The 20,367-nt window shown below is 48.1% G+C and overlaps 1 protein-coding gene and 1 long non-coding RNA gene across 9 annotated transcripts in view; one reads left to right on the top strand and one right to left on the bottom strand.

Annotated features, from left to right (window-relative positions):
* Positions 1-1,771: 1,771 nt before the first annotated feature.
* On the bottom strand, positions 1,772-12,581 carry LOC106005359. Of its 5 annotated transcripts, none has more exons than XR_006607209.1 (3): positions 11,311-11,617; positions 10,474-10,540; positions 1,772-7,192 (listed from the first exon to the last, which is right to left on the bottom strand). It is a non-coding gene; the product is annotated as a scavenger receptor class F member 2 (long non-coding RNA). The 5 variants fall into 5 exon arrangements; XR_006607207.1 differs by lacking the exons at positions 1,772-7,192; positions 11,311-11,617 and adding exons at positions 8,029-8,673; positions 11,973-12,581; XR_006607208.1 differs by lacking the exon at positions 1,772-7,192 and adding an exon at positions 8,029-8,673.
* The window catches only part of PTPN3 (protein tyrosine phosphatase non-receptor type 3), a 119,259-nt gene continuing 109,981 nt past the window's right edge, over positions 11,090-20,367 (top strand). Inside the window, exon 1 of one of the 4 annotated variants that reach the window (XM_045081679.1) lies at positions 11,090-11,259. The gene's annotated coding sequence lies outside the window, so the exon portion shown is untranslated. Of the gene's footprint in view, positions 11,270-11,642; positions 11,780-12,246; positions 12,318-20,367 lie in introns of those variants that run through there. The other 3 variants (XM_045081680.1, XM_045081678.1, XM_045081681.1) reach the window with 3 other exon arrangements.

The following is a 20,367-nucleotide window of genomic DNA, read 5'->3' as shown; positions in this document are numbered from 1 at the left end:
TTCATTTACTTAACGCATATCTCCTAAGGTCTTGCCATGTGATAGACACCGTTCTGTGGGGGTGTCATGTGAATAAGACCCATGGCTCCCCTCTCCTAAAGACACTCGTATTTTGGCTCAGCTCTTTGGATGCTGGGGTTTGATAGCACCTACTTTAAAATAACACAGGTTGCTGTAAGACTATTAGGATCAAGGGGCGCCTGGGTGGCTCAGTGGGTTAAAGCCGCTGCCTTTGGCTTACGTCATGATCTCAGGGTCCTGGGATCGAGCCCCACGTCAGGCTCTCTGCTCACCGGGGAGCCTTCTTCCTCCTCTCTCTCTGCCTGCCTCTCTGCCTACTTGTGATCTCTGTCAAATAAATAAATAAAATCTTAAAAAAAAAAGTCTATTGGGATCAATAGGGGAGAAGGAAATCTCAAAGAACCCTGGGACAGACACTCCACTGGGCCCAGGCGAGCCAGGAGTTTGGAAATGGAAGGACGCCAGGTGGAGTCCTCGGTAACAGGACTTCCTGTCATGGCTGTCCCAGTCATCCACGGCTGGTCACAAACCAGTCCCAAGACAGTGGCTCAAAATGACAATTTTTTTTTTTTTTAAATATCTCATCATTGAATGTGTTGGCTAAATGGTTCTTCTACTGGTCTCTGGATTCAGCTGAGACAAGCCTGCCATGGCTGGGCTTCTCTCCTCTCTCCTCTCCAACCCGGGCTTCTAAAAGGCACACTGGTCTCAGGGTTCCAAGAGGGCCGGTCCTTGTGCACAAGTGACTGTTAAACATCACCTTGTGTCCTGTTCACTGATGTCCCATTGGCCAAATCAAGTCGTCCCTTTGGCTGTGCCTCAGTGTGGGAAGAGACCGCGTGGGGACAGACACCAGGAAGTCAGTTTTGCGCACGTCGTTTGTGTAACTTTCAACCACAGCTACTCTGGCTGTCGCTTGATCTTGGGCTTCCTTTGTGTGCCTTCATATATTTTCCTGCTGTGTCCTCCAGTTGAAATTCCTACATGAAGGAATCTGGTTGATCTGACTAAGCACTTCCAAGGGCTCACGGACTTCCTAATCCAGGGGGATTCTAGGACTCAGAAGGACTCCCTGCCGGGCTGGTATAAAGGAGATGAGGTGACCATGGGTATCGTAGGTACCACAGTTAAACCTCCCACGGAGGACTCATGAAATTCCTGTGGTCACTGCTACAGTCACCCAGATAGAAAAGTATCTTCCCGTGCGATTATCCGGGAGCAGAAGTTTTGTGTTTGTACTGGTTACTTAGATTTTTTTTTTTTTTTAACTATTTCCTTATTTTTGAAGTGCTATCCATCTGTTGTGGAAGAATTGAAAAATGTGAAGAAAATCACCAGTTGTTATAAACTGAATGTGGTCCCCCCCCCCAATGTCTGTGTTGAAACCTAGTCCCTCAGGCATTTGGAGGTGAGGCCTTGGGCAGGTGATTAGCTGAGCGTGGCGCCCTCACGAGTGGGATTGGCGGCCTCATAAAAGAGATCCCGGGGAGGGCAGTTCCCTCATCCCACTCCATCGTGTGAGAACCAGGTGAGATGACAGCCATCTACAAACCTTGGCTCGCCTCACACTGAATCTACCAACACCTTGATTTTGGGATTCCCAGCCTCCAGAACTGTAAGAAATAAATGTTTGCCGTTTACAGGCCACCCAGTGTATGGTCTTTTGTGGTAACAGTCTGAACAAACTAAGATACCGGTCGTATCATTATCAAGAAATAATTACTCTTAAGATTTTACTATGCTTTCAGAATTTTTTAAGTTCATAAAAGTGTTTTTCTTTACAAAATTATGCTATGAGTGCAACTTATCTCTTATACTCTTTATCTAAACTATATGACTAGCACTTTCCCAGGTTATTACTCTTTGTAATTTTAAGTGTCACATAATAATCGGTGGGACATAGGGTTATATATTCATTCAGCCCCTTATTTCATCTTTTTTTAGCAATTATCAACAGGGCTAAAATCACCCATTTCTGCTCATAAACCTTTATCTGCCTTTGGATTTTTCCTTTGAAGAGATCAGGTCCGTATTTTTTCCTTATATGGCACACGTTTCAAGATTACTTCAGTGTTTCTTAATAAATAGTAAAAGATATATTTTTTCCCCCAAATGGAATGGACACTCTCCTCCACTCCATATGCCGAGGCCGACTTCGCAGAACTGGTCCACTTCCTCTGGCTCGATAGTCCTTGTCTGTCCTCATTTCCGTGTGGGTGCGCAGGATAGCCAGGCTGGGTTGGCTTTTCAATGACTTCACCAGAACCAGAGACAGAGCTGTACATGTTCCCACGGTCACCTCTTTATTCAAACCATGGAAAGCTGACTATTTTTTTTTCCTAACTGGCACAGGCTGTGTTTGGGTCAGGAACCCAACATTAACTACAAAGACTGACCTCAACCCAGGGAACATGAGAAGAAACTAGATAACACTGTTGGAAAATTGTTCTCTCATGTGAACTGGCATTCGAAATATGTACTAGTATTATGTACATTTTCTATGCCAATGGAACCCAGTGGAATGGAAAATAATGTGCTGGCCTTAGTAAGTCGAGGGACTTGGACTGACTGAAATCTATCAATAAGACAATCCAATTTCAACTAATTTTCTCACTCATCATATCCTTCTTAGGTGCCAGATTCTGCCTAGGTTCCCAGCAAAAAAAGAAATGATAGGAGTTCACAGTTGGGGCAGCTGGCTTTCTCGTTGTCTATGGTGTGTTAGTGTAAATCTAGTGGAATCTAATTGCAGAAGGAGGGGCTCCTGGGTCTGCCTGTGCAGTCAGAGGAAGAGCTTACTCAGATTGTATAAGAGTGAGAGAGAAGAGAGGACTGCCCTCGATGCTTTGGACCTTATAATGTAGGGATAAAATATTGTCGTGGGTGCTGACAAAATTGGGGCAGCTTCCCAAGGTTGATACTGTACATGATTTTAGATTACAATGAAACTGAACCCACAAGAAACCAAGAAGGTTTTAGCCCCCCTCCATTCCCCGGTAATTTTTATGATGGATTTTGTTCACCCTGCTGGTTTCTGGTCCTCCGGCCTAAAGATGAAGGTCATGGGCCCCAGAGCTGGTTTGGAATTAGCTCACTCAGCAACACCAGCAGACAACAAAGGGTGTGTCCTTGACCTATAGACCTTCTGCCAGCACAAGGAGGTGACTCCCAGGTGTGGAGAGAAGAGGCAGGGGCAATGTCCTAATTCCTTTCATTGTTTCATGTAGAAATTGAGAGTACATAGTGACATCTAATCACAGATTAATTATACCTTATTTGGGATGCCACTGCTCTTGTTTCTGCCTTAGCTTATCTCATATACCTTCTTATACTCCCTGTGTATCTCCATCTGTGTGTATCTCCTTTTTATTGGTCAACTAATTAGTAAACTCACAAGGAGAATTCTAGAAAAAACTCCAGAAGGACTTCAGATACAACATAACTTCTTGCTCATGGCAGAAAGGCAGGCAGTTTTTTGAGAAGAGGCTCACAGCCCTTTCATACCCTGCTCAGAAATAACAGTCACAGCCTGCATGGTGTCACGGTATCATGGCCCCATTCAGGGGATTTTTTTCCAAGAGCCTTCCAAAAAGGGGCATGCACATTACTAACTCCATGGGAGTCAGCATGCAATGAGAAGCATGAAAGAACAGACCAAACCCACAGGTGTGTGGGGATCAGACTCATCTCAACTGCTCATCACCAGTTGGGATAGTCTAGGAAGAGGGAGCTTGTCAGATGGGCTTTGAAGGATGGGTAGGATTTCAAAGGCAGCGATGGCTGAATGATCTGTTTTAGGAGGGTGACATCGGTCACCTTCATTCTTCAAGAGGAAGCAAGAAAGAGATTTGTGCCAGCAGTTGAGCTGCATGACCGAGGACGGGCAAGATGGTGGCAACAAGGACCATCTGGAGAGAAGCTCAAGAAGACAAATGGACAGAGGGTAATGTTTACTGATATGATAGCTGGAGAACTTCACCCTACAACAGGGAGTATTGGATGAAGAACAGTATCTGGGTAGGTCTTGGTGGCTGCCACATGAAGTCAGTCCCTGATCACTGCTCAGGTATGTTGGCAGAAAAATCATATGACTCTTGTCAACCCATACCCTGTATGTGGAGATGGCCTGCCTTCAGAATTCCGACGTCCCTGGCCAAACACGGATTCCTTATACTTCACATGGGACTCCTGTTTATGGAGGCATCGCTGGACGGTCTGTTTGGATTTCAATGCAGTGACTGTGTGTACCATGGAAAAAATGAGAGCCACATCCTAGCAGGACGCCAGAGCGCAGTTGAGGAAATCCTGTGGTGTGTCATCCACGCAATACTAGAAGGTCACCAGAGCACTGGGCAGGCTGAACAGTGCCCCCTGCTCTTGAAATGTCACCAAGGATTGGAAGCATGGTTTTCTTCTGGGACCAGATCAGGTTTCCAGTGTCTCAGGGATGGAATGGGCAGCCAAGCCAGAACAGATTTCCGATGATCATCTTTCCATGGGGCTGTGACTTCCAGTCAAGGTGTGGGTAGCTGAAGGTCTCCATCTGACTTCCCGACCATTTTCTTACTAGCTATGTCAGGAAAGCATCATTCTTGATCTCGAGATTACTGAAGTGATTTTTCTTAACTCCTTTATCCTCATCTGAAGCTTTCTGTTCCAACCCTTAGCCACATGCATAGCCAGTATGAGAAAGAGCCCTTGACCTAGGGCTATTTCTTTTGAGCAAGCTACACTGTGTGCCCTGGTCATAGTTACAGCCTTGAGCTGTCAAGCAACCCGGGCTTTGTACTTGGTCAGTAAAATTGAGAGGGAGCCAAGATGCAAAACAAAACAAAAAAATAAATAAATAAATCATGCATACATCTATACTTCCCCCACCCCAGAGAATGTAATTTTAAATAGGTTATACATCACAAGGTACATAAGTCAGAAGGTACAAAAGGGGTTTATGGCAAAAGTTAGACACTCATCCCTCCCCCACCCCCACTCGTCCAATTCCTCTTCAGGAGGTAATGACCTTCTCAGTTTCAGTTTTGTGTGTACTCTACACACTCCAATGTGTTTATTTTAGCGTCTATTCCTCTTAGCAAACATCACCACCACGGTGACTATCCCCATGACCACCTCCTCTCCAGTCACATGGTTTGTTTCCTCCTGGTCCCAGAAGAGCACGGTCAGGTAGATGGAGTCAGAGATCCAAGGTCAAGAACAGAAAGCAGAAAGCCTGATAGCTCTCTACTAGGGGTCCCTATTCGCCTGCAGGGGATGGATTCTCTCCATCTCCTGTCCCCTTCCCTCTTACCCCTTTAGATGGCTAAGAAGCTGATGCTGTGGTCCTTCACCCCATCCATCTAAGCATCAGTGATACCTACAGGACCATGATTATCTCTTAGTAAAATTTCCTATCCTCTTAGTTTATCAGACTAGGTTCTTAAAGTACATATATTGGAGCTACAGGACAGAAGTTATAAAACTTAAATGTGCATAAGATTTTTTTTTTAATTCTATTTATTTGAGAGAGAGAGAGAGATCAAGCGCATGCATGGGGGGAGGAACACAGGGAGAGAAGAAAAAGCAGACTTCCCAGCTAAGCAGGGAAGTGGGCTGGAGCCCAGCACCCTGGGATCATGACCGGAGCAGAAGGCAGGTGCTTAACCAACTGAGCCACCCAGGTGCCCCCTTTACAGTTAATTATAAAATGCAGGTTCTTGGAGTCCACAAGCAGAAACAGAAGGTCTGAACCGAGGCCAGAAGTCTGCGTTTACCGCAAGAACTTCTCTCAAGGTGATCCGGATACGTGGTTCCTGGATCCAAGTTTTCAAAATCCCACTTTTGGTATTTTCTTTGACTCTTCACCCTAGAATCTTCTATTAGGGTATTCCTTGAATGTGTCCTTCATGGCTGCTGATTTTCTGAAGCTATGACCTCTGTAAGACTATTCTGCATTGCCTGGGTATTTTTCTCTCTCCTTCTATTGTTGGATATATGAACCTTAAAGGTGTGGCTGGGAGACTTGACAAATCCATTCTCCCTGGTTTTTGTAAGATGACACCACCCATTGCTTAAATACCGTCAGCCACAGTTCAGGATACCAACCCTCATTTCTTGCATTTCCCATTTCTCTCTTTGTTTCTAAAGCCACAACTTTCTGCTGAGTTTTCAGAGCAGGATCTCAAAAGCCCTGGACTTACCTTTGCAAAGGTGTCGCAGCAAATTCATGTGGTGGTCTGGGGGCCTATAACAGTCCTTCCAGTCCTCTGGTATATCTACATTGTGTACACCAGGAAATTATTTTTCTAACTCAGGTCTGTATATCGCTAAGGGTTCACTTAAGTGTTTCAGAAGGTCTGAGAACCCTCTGAGGTCACTGGTTATATTATTTTTGCATTTACATGGTAACACTAAAAATGTATGCATACCCTCGATCCTATGGCTGACTCTCTTATAACAGAGGCTTGCTACATGACTTCAGTTCCCTTATTCAGATCTGTGTTTACCGTCAGGTTGCATCTAGTAACCATCTACAGGGACAGCGTTTAACTTTGGCGTGTGTTGAGAAGCTCGCTTGCAGCTGTTACATCGGCTTGCCTTCTGTCTAGCTCACACTGAGAGGCTGAGTGGAAAATGTTTCTTTTGTGCACTTATGTCTCCCAGGCACTTAGAGCAATGCCAGACACACAATAGGTACTCAATAAATATGTGATGAATGAATGAATGAATGAATGAATGAATCCACAACACCTCTCTTATTCCCATGCTGGCTTTGTTCATCAGTTTTACAGACAAAATTCTTTTGGCAGTGACAACTGGCAAGGGAAAAACATTTTTCAATGGATAAAACTTTGGGCTAAAAATGTGTGTTGCTGCGAGTGAGATCCATGAAGTCCAAGAGACCTAAGAACACAGGCTGAGGGGATGAACGGGGTCCCAAGTCAGACGAACAGCCCCCTACAGGCTCGTGACTAGACCCCTGATCAGTTCCTCCTCTTCCTTCCCTCCTGGGCCAGGAACAGACAATCTATCATCCTCTGCCTGTGCTGGACAGGGCACGATGGTCTTCATGCTCTGTGAAAGGAAACTCTCCCATCTGTGTGTGATTCCAGAGTAGCTGTTTTCCCTCCATACATCATTTTGTTTGGCTTGCCAACTCTTAAAGTTGGTTTCACTTTTCCTGATAATGAAGGAAACACGCCATAAGAACAAGATTTAGGGAACTGTAAAGACATAGCAAAGAAATAGATGCCCAAAGCCTTGAGGTTCTCCAGATTTATAAAAGATACCTTCCCTATTTTGTTTCTCTGCTTGTAAATGTAAGGTTCGGAGAGTCGCCATTAATATTTCGGTGCGGTTCTTTTTCATCTTTTTTTCTATGTGTATGAATTCGGTTGAAATACAGAAAGCTGCCCACGTTCAACCATTACTGACCCACAAAATGGCCGTTTTATATGGTTTAACTCAGTAATTCAGAGTGGAAGCCACACTGCGTATATAATTTTACCCTGTATTCTTCTCCCTTGTCATTGCTACAGCACCACTTGCCCGCGTATTTGCTGGGGCTTCAGCCCTTCAGGAGTTTGCATTAACATACAAATAATTGATGAGCATTAGCATCTCAGCTGGGAGCCCAGCTCTGAAACAGTCCACATGGTGCCCAGACTTCCTGAGCCTTGCTGTGAATGCCGATCCTCAGTGATCCTTCCAGGAAACTCTTCCTGTAAATGCCCCCAGCCAATTGCCTGTGTCTGGTGCTGGGCACCAGATTTCTTCCGAACCCAGCAGCTTCCGGGAATACACTAATAACTGTGTCCAATTGGGCATCTCGCATTCCTTTTGCCTGAATCTGGCCCATTACCAGTGATGCTATTGGGTTTGTGGCATACCTTCCTCTCCAACGAAATGACCCTCTTTGGTTTTGTGTGTGTGTGTTTTTTTTTTTTTTTTTCTTTTTTAAGATTTTATTTATTTATTTGACACAAGTAAGAGATCACAAGTAGGCAGAGAGGCAGGCAGAGAGAAGGGAGGCTCCCCTCTGAGGGGCTCAATCCCAGGACCCTGGGATCACGACCTGAGCAGAAAACAGAGGCTTTAACCCACTGAGCCACCCAGGCACCCCTGTGTGTGTGTTTCTTGTTGTTTAGTGATTTCTGGGCCAGGAACAGTTGACCAGCACTACTAAAAGAGCGAGCTGGGGTTTTTTTGGGTGTTTTTGTTTGTTTGTTTGTTTCTGGTTTTGGTTATCAACAGGAGGGCTGCTCTTAGGGCCCTGGATTTCTCTTGGCAAACATCATCAGGACTATCGGCCTTGTATCTTTTCATCGCAACAAAGTTCTGAGGAGTCCATGGACCAGGTAGTTCCATTATGTTGTGATTCTGACTCCAACATGATTATGCAGGAAGAATCATCTATGTCCGGACTGGCCTCCTCATCTGAGACTTGGGCTGGCCTTACCCTCTGATGAAGCCTCTACTTGCTCTCGATTTGGCTGGGTTCAACCACATAGACTAAGAAGGTTATGTGTCCATCCAAAAGCTTCATATCCATAAAGTTTGGGAGCTTAGGACCGAAGATCAGTTGTCACCACTGATAATAACATCATGTCACTCCAGGTGCAACAGCGGAAAAGAATGGACTTTAACATTTTGGCTCCAACACTAAAATAGTAACAGGAGACCAGAACATTTAAAAGCAATCTGCAGCCTACAAAAACATCAAAGGGTAGAGATAATAAAGCAAAAAAGGACACAAAATGAAATGATAGGTGGTTTCTCTTCTGATCAATACATGGTAAGCTGCCACACAGAGAAGCAAAACCTAATACCCTGGTTTTGAGGTCAGACCAACTGTATTCAGTCCTGACCCTGTATCTTACTAGTTCTGAATGGCTCCTAGATTATTTCCTCTTCTGTAAAACTGAGCCAGAAACAAGCATCCTAGATAGTGACTGTAAGGATTAAAGACACAATATCAAGCACACTTGAGCTTAACAATAGTAATTATTGTTATTATTATGATTAGACTTTCACAAAACTTCACAAATTTTTAATTTGGTCTTTTAATGTTTATTATCACAAACACAACAGTGTGACAGTAATAGGTCAACTTTGTTTCTTGGGTTATTTTTATATATTTTTTAGTAATAAACTTAAAAAGAGGAACTAACCTCACTACCCTCCAAAACTGAACTATTTACATTTTCCCATATTTCCTTCTAGTCTGGGCGAATGGGTAGACATAATCTTTATGCATCATATTTGTGTTTTCGTCTCCACCCCTCCCCTCAACCCCCCCCCTCCCCGCAACATTGTATTTTAAGTTTTCCCCTGTTGCATTATGGTCTAGCTTATTATAAACTAGTTATTATTTCAACAAACATACCATAACCTAACTAATCATTCCACTCTTTGACTATTTGGGAGCGTTCATTTGTATCCAGTTTGGGGACTATTCTCTCCTTTTATTCCTGCTTCTGTTATGGTGATGGAAATGCACGATTTTTAAACGGACTTAGGTCTTTTTTTCCCCTTAGATGTGCAGATATTTTTGAGTTCGAACTTAGAGCACTGTTTAAGCTCACGACTGTTGCACGTGTGGAAAAAGATAGTTTCAGCCTAGTTTGTGGTGGAAGGCAAACTGAGACCTAACTCCAAAAATTCCCATGTCCATTAATTTACGCTTCCTCATATTAGCACTTGGCAAACTGGTTTGCAGATGACAGATAACTGAGGAAGGCACTCACAAAACGGATTTTTAAAGTGGATTAAACATGTTCAAGTGTTTTATTTCATTCAGTCCCCACATTCTGCCCAGATCCAAGTGATGGGTTTTCTTGTTACTGGAAGCACAGAGAGGGTATGGCGCTTGGCCCAGATCACACAGCGGAGAAGGCAGAGAACGCCCTTCGAGGACTCCGAATCCCCAGCTTTCTTCCTAAGCTTTTAAAAAAGGGCCCTCAGACCCCCCCCCCCACCCCCCAGAAAGCGTGGAGAACAAAGCGGGGGCTGAGCGTCCCGCAGGACTCCGCCGGGCTCTGCGGGGGCGTCGCCGGCCACACCGGGAGACTCCTCCTCCCCGGCACTCGGGCCCCGCCCGGCTCCGAGCATGCCCAGTGAACTCCCCGTCCTTCGCAGTGGGGCTCTGGACCTGCGCCGTGGCTCCAGGTTTTGCGAGCGACCAAAGGGCCGGGCAGGGCTCGGGGCGGGTCCTGTTCCTAGGACTCCTTGACTCCGTCGGAATTCCCCCCGACGCGACGCTCAGGCGGCGCCCGCTTGCAGTGGCGCTCCCCGGGGACAAGGACCTAGATGAGGTGCCAGGTGTTCCGGGAGGCTGCCGAATGGCCCTGGGCAGACCGGCCACCTGGACCTCGGGCACCTTAGTCCGGACCGGACGGTTCCAAACATCAGTCCATCCCTCCATTCACATATCCATCCCACAAACAGTTTTTGAGCACTTACTGTGTGCGGGCGTGCAGGAGCTGGGACACTGCAGGGACAGGCAGGGCTGTACAGCTCCAGCCATTCCCTAGGGGAATACACAAGAAGTAAGCAAATGAGAGGAAAAGTCACTTGCCGACCTCATCTCCTACTACTCTGTCCTTGCCAAAGCCTAACTAGTATTGTACCTTTAGTGTCTTTGCAAAAGTCGTTCCCTCCGTGGGGCTGAAACCTTCTCAGTGTCACTCTCACTGGCTGATCAGTCCACCTCACTGAAAACCGTACTCCCTAGACTTTCGTCTCCTTACCCTGTCCTTTTTCCCCCTTTAAGGATTTATAACCTTCTAATATACTATATAGCTTGCTTATTTACATGTTTATTGTCTGCTGCTTGACCCCTTTCCCTAAATTCCACCAGGGGACAGGATTTTTGCCTATTTGTAAACCGTGCCTGAAGAACCGAAGTAGACGATCGATAATTACTTGTTAAATGAATTAATGGATAGTGATAGATGTGAAGGAAATAAAACGAGGACATGGAGAATGTCCAGGAACAGGGTGTTAATGTAGTTAGGTGCTGACGCAAGCCTCTCAGACAAGGACATAGGTACAACGAGAAGGTGCCAGCCACTTGAAAAACTGGGCAGAGAAGTCCTACACAGCAAGAGGGGAAAGGCGTGTGCAAATGTCTTGAGGGTGGCCAAGTACTGAGAGTTTGGTGGTCATAAAGGTGCTCATGGGGCTGCAGGAAGGCCGGCGTCGGATGAGGGCGAAGAAGACAGCAAAAGCACAGACGGGAGGAGGAGGGTAAGGGCGGGTAAGAAATATGGGGAAGACGGTTTAAGCCGGCAAACTTACTAGTGGAACGGGACGAGCACTGGTGTGAAAGTCAGCAGGACCCCAGCTGGGCAGGACTCGTCCTCGTTTTAAAGATTTGTTCAACGTGGTCTGTTTGACATTCCTCAGCATAAAATCACTGAGGGCTCGGCACACAGTAGGTACCCAATAAATGGTTATGGAACGAATGCCTGCGTGCCTGCGCGAAGGGACTGGGGGCTGCCAGGAGCTGGGCAGCAGAGCCCCAGCGGCCCTGGGCCGCGCGTCCGAGCGCGCCAGACCGGGGCGGAGCAGGGGCGCCCCGCGGGGCAGCCCCGGCGCCCGCCCCCCGCCCCGCGCGCGGGCCCGTCGCGGCCAGCCCGGCCGGCGGGAGCCGCCCGCGGGCGGCACTGGGCATGCTCAGACGGCGGCCAGGTCGCGCCGCGAGCGAGCTTCCGCGCCGCCCGCTCGCGCGACCTACCTGGGCGCCCCGCGCCCCCGGATGCTGCAGGTACGGGCGGGCGCGACCCCAGCGGACAGAGGCGGGGCGCGGGACTACCGGGGTTGGGGGGCGCGCTCGGCGCCGCCCCGCCCCCACCCGTCCCCGAGCGCGCGGCGAGCGCGCGGACGGGCTGGTGGACGCCGCGGCCCCGGGGTCCCGACGCCACGTCGGGGCGGGGAGGGGGCTCCCGGGGTGTGCTCACCTGGCGGGGCCGTGCCGGGAGGGAGCAAGCGGGGCGGGGTGGGGCTCAGTCCCGGGCGGGCGGCCGGGACGCGGCGGCGGCGGCGGGGCGTGGGCGTGCGCTCCGACCCGGGCAGGGGTGGACGTGGCCGGCGAAGCTGGAGGGCCCAGCACCGCGACGACCCCAGCCCGGGGCGCCGAGGGGGCGCACCGCCCGCGGGGAGCCAGCCAAGCGCGGCGGCCAGACCTCGGCTCCCAGGGCGAATCCGCCTCTCGGCTTTCAAAGATGGCATTTCCTGGGCCTGGCACGAACTCCAGCGCCAATAAATCCTCCCCGTTCCGCGGGCGATATGGAATGATTTATCAGGTACCTGCGGTGAGACAGCTGCAGTGGGGGAGTACATGTGAGAACGCCCAGCCCCCCGGAAATTCCCATTTTCAGCAACCTAAACTTACTGAGAAGTTGCGGTTGCCTTAAAAATTCATGGGAAGTTGAGACAACTTGACACCTGGGTTTTCCGAGCTGGTGGAAAGAGCTTGTGACTTGGAAACTGGAGACCTCCTTTCAAGTTGGGCTCCCCCTGCCCAGCTGGTTACCTTGGGCGAGTTGTTTAACCTCTCTGATCTTCGGTTTCCTCCCCTGCAAACAGCCGGTAATAATGCCCACCTCACTGGGTGGTTGGGTGGATTAAGTGGGATAAATTATGTGGAGGTGTTTGGCTCCGTGCCCGGCACAAAGCAAGGGAGCAGTTGGCGTGATGTGAATTTAATTCGTTTAGAGACCCTCGTGGCTCCCATTTGACCAAGAAATTAGAATTACGAAAGCATCTTCAGGGCCCAGTGGCAGAGTGACAGACCCTGTCTTTGTGCCCTGGAGAACTGCAGAAGTCAAGGGTTTTGGAAAAACAATTTAGCCGAATTGTAATCTGAGAGCATCTTAGTTAAAAGCAGTTTTATACATTCAGAAACTCCAGAAGTTGGCAGTTCAGCTTTACTTACAAAAGAGCTGTTTTGCAAGATGATCCATCTTGCAAATGTTTAAAGAGATGATGGGAGGAAGTACAGCCTGGTTAGAAGGATTTCTGTTGGGAAAAGCTTTCCTGATTCTTTAGATCAGGGTTTCTTAACCTCAGCACTGTTAACATTTGGGGTTGGATTGGTTTTTTTGCGGGGCCTGTCCAATGCATTGCAAAATGTTTAGCAGTGTCTCTGGTCTTACCTGGTAGATTCCAGTAGCAATCCTTCTCCCTCAGTTGTGCCAACCAAAAATGTCCTGTCGTGTCCCCCCCCCCCCCCGCCAAGTGTCCCTTGGAGGGCAGAATATCTCCTCTCCCCCTTTAGAACCACCTGCTTTCTGTCATTAGCCTACCTGAGTAGGCTGTTGGTCCAGAATTTCATCTTGTGTTTAACCTTCATATAGCCTTATAGAACTGTGCAGAGTGCATCCAGATGGATGGAACTCACTTAATTTTTACAACTCTCCCGTGAGGCCAGTGTTATTCCCATTTTACAAATGAGAAAACTGAGACCTATCATCCAGTATTGGCCCATGTGGGATAGATCTCAGGTCTTCTGCTTCCTTGGGCAGGTCTTTTTCTTCTGCATCAAGCTGCCCTTTATTGTACGGAGACTTTCAAGATGACTTTTCCTGGCAATTAAATCAACACGTAAAGCAGACTGGAAGCTGGAAACCTTTTTGAGATTGACTAGTTGAAAATTAACAGCAGTAAGCTATTATATGACAGAGTAGGTCATTCTAGTTAAATATTCTAGTTTATAGTGAGTTCCCATAAACCCCACATACACTTAATGGAATACCGATTTGGAGAATTAGAGTAGAATAAAACGTGCCTAATACTCTGTATTGATCCTGAGTTGTCTCTGGTGAATTGCCATCTCCTAAAACTAGGCTCTTATATGCAAATTAGGCATTAGCTGAGGAATGTAAAAGGTCAAATTACTGAAGGCATTTTCCGAGTGGCTTTCTGTTCAGCAAGCATTTATTGAGCTGCTTCTGTAGATCAGGTGCAGCTCTGGGTGGGGATGCTGAGTCGGCCAGTGGATCCCAGCAAACCCAGGATGCCTGGGGGAACTTCACTGCCAGGTGGGGGCAGGTCCTCAGGGACAGCTGGGAGCTAAGAACCTAAGTTAACACAGACTCAAATTCAGGATATCTCACTGCTTCACCACTCCTGTTTTAGACCTCTTCTTTCACATTTTTTTCATGGAGAAGAATTCTGGTAGCTCTTCTCCTCAGGCAAGTGGCAGGAACCTGGACAGAGACAAATCTTACCCCTGAAAGAGTTGGGGTTCCCAGCTGGTAACTGGCCTTAGGGAATTGGGACCAACGACTTGATTGTTGACTGTGAAACTGGGAGGGTTTGCCTAAGGTTGGTTTATTTAAACTGGTTTAGTATCACTGCTATTCTCTCCCACTCTTGCAGAAACTGAGCTAGCAAAGGTAGTTTGGGAAGAGGGACTAACGGTGAGCTTCTGAACCCTCAGTCCAGGCCCAGAAGAGATCTGCCTTCCAGGGTGCACATAACCCACCCACAGGGCTTAGCTTTGGGGATTGGAAGAAGCAAGAAGGACCTGGCTCCCTACCTCCCCACTGAACTCTCAGGGCTTGTGGTAGGTTGAGAGGGGACCTGCGACTTTGACCGTGATCCCAGTGCTCAGCTTCCTTCCACCAGACAGCAGTGGTTCCTGGAAAGCAAGGCCAATCCCCTTTCATCTGTTCCCAGATCCGTTGCAGGGGCTGGAATGCCAAAGGCACTCTGCACTTGCCCTGGCCTTGATGGGCTCTTGGAAGCAGGGCATCCTGCTGGTGTTGCTTCTCAAGCTTGGGCTCTTCTTACCAACTCTGTTAGAGATGGGCCAGGATCAGGTTAGCGTCCACCCTGCTCGGGTCTCACAGGTGTCTCCTTTCATCTCTTGCAAGAGGGATGAGACTGAATGCTTTGGTTAGGCCCTTGGCTAAAATCTGATTTAGTTCTGGGTTCCCAGACCCCGAGATCTTGCAACTAGTACCTTCTGCTTATGTGTGCACCTGAAGCTACTTTTGGCCCCACCAGGTGAAACCCAGCTGAGAACACAGATTTCACAGCAAATTCAGACAGTTACTGAGCCGTGTATCAGGTCCTAGGAGATGGAAGTCAGACCCATATCTCGGAAGGATGCATGGTGGAATTGGGAACACAATAATGTGTGTGAACATGTTTGAGGCTCTGTATCTACTTCTCTGTCTCACAGTTACTTTAAAAGAGGGTAAAGCCAGATGCAAGAGAGACCAGTGGAGGCCACCATTCATTCCGGGGGGGGGGGGGTCAAGGAACACTATAAAGAGTAGTTGGCTGAATTTTAATTCGGCCTTGAAGGGAGGAAAGATGGTGTTTGGGGAGTGGACACAGCAGCAAGCACTAAGGCCCAGAGACCACGTGTGTATCAGGAGTGGTTACTCTTCCCCAGGTCCCGCTTCCTGTAGTCAGCACACTCTCCTCCGTGTCCCCAGACTCAGGGCGGGGTAAGTGGCCATTCTCCTTGTTCTCCCCAGAGAGAAGTGATGCCGGTGGGTTGTCTTTGAGGCATGAGCACCTTCTGCCAGGGATGCCTTTGGATTTCGTTATGAAACACTGTTATGGCACTTCCTGGCTGCCAGGCACTGTTCTGAGGGCTTTCTAAATATTAATTTAGATTTACCTCCAATCTTGGAGCAACCCTCTGGCTCGGCTTCCTACCGAGGTACTGGCAGCTTGCTGGGTAGGTGGGGGCAGAGTGCCTCTCACCAGTCTGTGTCCCTCTGTGGGCGATGCTCTGATCGCAGGATGGCCTCTCCTACCACTGCGTGCCGGGAAGCAGCCGAGTTGGAGCTGGGATGGAGCACTGGCTGCCATGACCCTCTTTCCATCAGGGCCCAGCAAGGTTCCGCTGACTACATTTTCTGAACCGAAGACTGGGATCTGTTGTTGGAGAAAGAATGTTTGTGCTGCTACTTCGTGTAAGAGGAGGGCCTGGTTGGAGGTGTTGTTTGGATACTGAGTGAGTGGAATTTTTGAGACAGTATGATGCTTTATGTGGAAAGTTAGGACAGAGGATTTGAAATGGGGAGAGTCCTGGAAAATTCAGGTCCCATGATTTACTGTTAGGATACACAAGGTTTTAGTAAATATTTAAGCGATGTGTAGTTTGGAGTGGATTTTCTGTACTGAGCCCCTTGGTGCCTCAAAAAGGGATAAATAGTACTGTCTAGTCCCAGAAACTTGTTAATTCCTACCAGCCCCACATTACTGATAAGATGAAAAAAAAAAAAAAAACTAGGCTCAGAGAGATGGCGTGACCACCCAAAAGGCACGTTGTTCATAAGCAGGAGAGTCAAGATGTGAACCCAAGTCTTTTTCCCGGATAAGTCATGTAACTGTAATATGAGGCTAATAATGGAACCTGTTTCCTTTAAATGGGCCTTTTTTTTTTTTAAGATTTTATTTATTTATTTGACAGAGAGAGATCACAAGTAGGCAGAGAGGCAGGCAGAGAGAGAGAGAGAGGAGGAAGCAGACTCCCTGCTGAGCAGAGAGCCCGATGCGGGACTCGATCCCAGGACCCTGAGATCATGACCTGATGAGCCGAAGGCAGCGGCTTAACCCACTGAGCCACCCAGGCGCCCTAAATGGGCCTTTTTAAAGGAGCTAATGAATGAAAACCCACCAGGACAGAACTTGGCACAGCAAAGGTTCCCCCTCTGCTTGCGGTCAGGCCCCTGACCCTCCAGACAGATGCTCTGTTTAGTGTTCAGTGCCAAGAGTCACCGAGGGTGAGTAATGGCCCACTACCAGGACAGGGCTGTGGGGCCCAGCTCTCAGAGCTAAAGGGATATTCCAAGGGGCAGGATCCAGGACCAGAAAGGGACCATGGCCAGCTGGGTGCTGTGTGATAAAGGTACTGGGCTGATTTTGGGATTGGAGTGTAAAGACCTGACCCCCAGCACGTTGCTTCCCTAAGGTGGAGTCAGCCTCAGTCTAGACCCCGGGTGCCTGTAAGTGAAGCAGCAACCAGCTCCATCAGCTATCCCTTGACCCTGACCACTAGCGGGCCTAGAGATAGGATGTGATCGTCAGAGCCCGCTTTCCTCCCACCTGCCCCCTCCTCCGGGCTGGTTATCAAATTCATACATCCCTGCTGTAGAAGATTAGAGTGTCAGGGAGTAGAAGAAACTTCAGTGATGCTCCTGCTGGAGGCTACACTCACCACCAGCACTGTGGTGGACCCTACACACCTTCACACCTGCCTGTCCTCTGCAGCAGAGGTGTCTTCCAGAAACACCTCCTGTTGCTTGGAGAAGAGAAGGATAGACTGACTGATGTTGGTATGTCCTGCTGGGCCAGGGTGAGCAGGCTTTGGTCCCCGCTCCTTACTCCCCTGGAACCTTGTCCCCCCTCCCCCTGCCCGTAAGGTAACTCCTGCTTTGGTTGTTAGCCCATGATTGCACGTGATTTAGGTAAAACGGCCTATTGTAAATGCTCATGCCTCCGGATCTCTCTCCTTTCACAGTGCTTTCACAGTTGCAGTTTTGCAGTTAATTAGTGTAATTATGTGTATTAGTACCTATCTCCCCAGCAACACTGGGAGCTCTCTGAAGTTAGGGCTGATCTGGCTTTCTTTTCAAAAAAAAGAAAAAAAAAAACCTTTCTCTGAGGCTTATTTTTTTTCTTCCAACTTTTTATTTTGACCTAATTCAGACTTACAGCAAGGTTCTCAGAATAGAACAAAGAACTCTCATATACCCTTCACCCAGATTCTGCAAATGTTACCATTTTATCACATTTATTTTATTCTGCTCTTTATGTATATATATTTTTCTCTTGAGTCATTTGAGCGTTATTTTTAGATTCTCCCTTTCCCTCAAAATACTTCAGTGTATTTCCTAAAGGCAATGACATTCTTCTATATGACTACAGCACAATTTTTAGAATCAAGAAGTCATTACTGAAACAATACAATTATCTAACCTATAGATCTTACTCAGGTTTTTGCCTGTTGTCTGGATAGTGTCCTTTGTAGCAAAGAAACCCCCAGATCATGCATTTCATAAGGTCATCCTTTCTCTTTAATCTCCTTTAAACTGGAACCCTTACTTAGCCTTTCTTTGTCCTTTATGACCTTGACATTTTTTGGAAAGCACAGGCCCATTATTGTTTAGAAATGCCCTTCGGGGCACCTGGGTGGCTCAGTGGGTTGAGGCCTCTGCCTTCGGCTCGGGTCATGATCCCAGGGTCCTGGGATCGAGACCCACATCGGGCTCTCTGCTCCATGGGGAGCCTGCTTCCTCCTCTCTCTCTCTCTGCCTGCCTCTCTGCCTACTTGTGATCTCTGTCAAATAAATAAATCAAATCTTAAAAAAAAAAAAAAAAAAAAAGACATGCTCTTCAACTTGAGTCTGTTTTAACTCACCATTGTGTCCCCAGTTCCCCTGGAACATCAGATGCACTCAGAAAATATTTATTGAATGGAGAGACCATAAGATGGAAGGAGATGGAAGGGAAAAGCAGGTTTTCCAGTTTCCCCTACCGCTACTCCTTTCCTTGTTTAAGGATCTTGTTAGTACCGTCATACTATCTATAGGTTTGAATCATGCTTTTTTTTTTTTTTTTTTTTTTGAGATTTTATTATTTGACAGACACAGCGAGAGAGGGAACACAAGCAGGGGGAGTAGGAGAGGGAGAAGCAGGCTTCCTGCTGAGGAGGGAGCCCGATGTGGGGCTCGATCCCAGGACCCTGGGATCATGACCTGAGCCGAAGGCAGATGCTTAACGACTGAGCCACCCAGATGCCCCTGAATCATGCTATTTTTATAACACAGCTCTCCCCAGAGAAGAGGCTTCATTGGGGGCTAGCGAGCCTGCTGTCCCTGAAGGTGTACCAGTGATGCACCCTGCACCCTGAAGGTGCAGACCCCAGTGATGGATTGGCAGGGGTGCTGGAGAGGAGAGTGGAGAGCATTTGAGGAGGGGCGAGACTCAGCCTGGAGGTCTCTCCCTCCTAGTGTTCAGCACTGTTCTCTGTCTGTAGCTCCTACTTTGCAGGCTTAGGGCCCCAAGAATAAAGCGATGAAAATTCATCACTTAAACCAGAACATTTTGAGATAAAAGTGGGGCTATTAATAATTGCATCTCATGAACTAGCCTCAACTGGGACTGCCCTAGGCAAGTCAGGCGGTGTGGTCACCCTACCCAGATGTGACTCTGAGTTGGAGATCAGCCTGGAAAACTCTAGCACTGGGGATGCTCTGCCTGGATAAAGCAGGGACTACTAACCTTGGCACTGCCTGTCCCACCCCTGTTCAAGGCTCTAATACCTGCGGTCGGTCACACCTCTCTTGCCCCCACTGAAATTTGCTCTTGCTACACCACCCTTATTTTGGCTCTCCCCTCCCCTCCCCTGCACCTTCCTGCCAAAGGGACTACTAGGAGAGCCTGGAAGGTCATTTACATACTGGGGCTGGATGGAGAAGCCGGGACTGGGTCTGTGATAGGTGCACAGGGAGGCCCAACAAGCCAGCGGTGTTTCCCACTGATAAATTCCAATTTAAGAATTTAAGAGCCAGGGTATGTAATTGAGGTGGGCCAGGAGACTAGAGGCTCCCTAGACCTTATCTTTTTTCCCCTCGTGCTCACACTTCCACTCATCTTCCTGCACAAACACCCACGTCCGTCTCATCACCCTCGTTCTGAGATCAGAACCAAGGGACTGGCCTTTGGCAGAGGCAGGGAAGCAGGTGGCACTGGGGACCCAGGCACAAAAGGATGAGCATTGGATGACCAGGAGGTGTAGACAGGGAGTTGGATGCAGAGAAGCCAGGCAGGAAACCAGCGTCTAGGGATTCCGGTAACAAGGTCAACACAAGGCCATTTATCAGGAAGCCTAGACTTGCAGTGCCGTGTCCCCAGATACTCGGGTCAGAGGGGGCAGGCCCGGGGGGCTGTATGGTACAGTTCTTTTAACTCATTTTCTCCCTAGCAGAAAAATAACAAGCCCCACCTTCCTGGATTAAAAAGTATCATAGGATAAAAACATGAAGGTTTGGCGATGTTTTCTGGGCCGTCCCAGTCATGTGGACTTCATGAACACAGGCCAGGACAGTACAGTATTTTTATAACTCGAGGCATTGGTCGCTTTAATGGCAAAGCCAGTTTGTGAGGACGTGTTCTCGTTCTTCGAATGCAACGTACTAGCACTTACTGAACTTTGGAAAGGTTTTCCAGTTCACTGTGATATGATGTCTTACCAGTTAGAGATATTTTTTTCTCCCTGGTCCAGGCACAGCTACGCGAAAGCTCCTAGTCTGAGGTCATGTTTCCTGTAGAACAGAAGGAATCACACGGTGTCAGAACGGGAAGAGACCTCAGAAGCGGTGTTCCCAG

This window comes from Mustela putorius, unplaced genomic scaffold (genome assembly GCF_011764305.1).
Source record: "Mustela putorius furo isolate JIRA1106 unplaced genomic scaffold, ASM1176430v1.1 tig00000580_pilon_pilon_pilon, whole genome shotgun sequence".
Taxonomy (NCBI): domain Eukaryota; kingdom Metazoa; phylum Chordata; class Mammalia; order Carnivora; family Mustelidae; genus Mustela; species Mustela putorius.
The sequence above is the reverse complement of the archived record's forward strand: the minus strand, read 5'-3'. Positions and strand labels throughout refer to the sequence as shown.